Raw genomic sequence first — 1,469 nt, forward strand, 5'->3', positions numbered from 1 at the left:
TCCCTCCATAAATGAAATTATTTAATGAGGTTTTATTTAATGAGGTTTTTATTTTATCTTCTTACTGGCTTAGGCTGTTTTATTTTTTTCTCTCTCATGTGCATAAAAGTTTAAAAACTATGTAATAATTTCCTCAAATTTATGATCCAAATTTTTCTATAACTATAATGACTCAAATGTATCATCAATACAGTTTTAACTCCTGACAATACTCTTTCTCAAATGAAAATGTTATTGACCCAACATTACTACATTTTGAGATATTTTTAGTTGGTAGTGGTAACCTTGTTCAAGCTAAAAGTTCCTGAGTCTGGTCTCCCTCATAAATAATAAGCATTATTCTTTTATGGGAAATGATGAAAAGGTTGCTCTTAGTAAAATATATGAGCTGATGAAATGAGAGATAAATTGTATACAAAGTAACAGCAATTGTGCAAGATGATCAGCTGTGTGTTGGCCTAAATTTTCTCAGCTATGACCCAAGAGAACTCTGAAAGGATTTATGATAAAGAATACTCCATAAACATTAAGAATTTACAAAATTCTTGTCAGATCATAAAGGTTAAATGGTCCAACTCTTTCATTTGTAAGGATGAAAAAACCTAGAAAATTTTAATGACTATTTTCTGAGATCATAATATATAAGAGCCAGAAAACCTTTAGTTGAATCAGATCCTCTGATCCCAAATCTGCCCTGCTACTGCACCCATCTTTCTTCCCAATTACTTTGGATTTCAAAAATCCCCCGCCCAAAAAAGATACAGGCTATTTTTGAAGTAAGTGTTAATAGAGAAGACTATATGTCAAATAATAAAACAAAAAAAAAATCCACAAAACAGGTAATTGAACAGAATGTTTTGTCTGAATTAATAAACTTGAAGGAATTATTTGCATGAGTATGTAAGTACTATCTGGAAAAATATGAAGGTTTTATAATAATTTGGGGAGAGAGAACTGATCTATAATTTCATTGGTATAGAAAAATTCTGGTAAGGAGTCCCAGTGTATTTCCTCTTTGGAAGACCAGAATCTTCAAATAAAGGCTAAATGACAATTTTTGCCAGTTAGATTGTGTAAGGGATTCATTATTCAAGTACAGCATTGGACCTCACAACCCCGACGATCTCTTGCATTCATCTGACATCTTAAAATTCTCTGATAACTAGAAAACTGAAAAGGAAAATGAACAAAGAATACAAGTTAATAGTATTGAAAAGAAAAATGAACACAGAATACTAGCTAACAGTTTATTCAACAACAAAAAGAAACAGGACATTCCAAGATCAAAAAATATGCCAATGTGTCATGCTCCCATAAAACTATTCCCCAGGGTCTTCAATAGAAATTTGACTTTTGCTCTTTTCCCTTCCCCTCCAACCACTTATAAGGGAAAGCTGTCTAGTGAAATTTACTCACTATGTTACTTCAGCTGCTTCAGGAGAAATAATGTGAAAATGAACCAACTTTTA

This window comes from Macrotis lagotis, chromosome 4 (assembly GCF_037893015.1).
Source record: "Macrotis lagotis isolate mMagLag1 chromosome 4, bilby.v1.9.chrom.fasta, whole genome shotgun sequence".
Classification (NCBI taxonomy): Eukaryota; Metazoa; Chordata; class Mammalia; order Peramelemorphia; family Peramelidae; genus Macrotis; species Macrotis lagotis.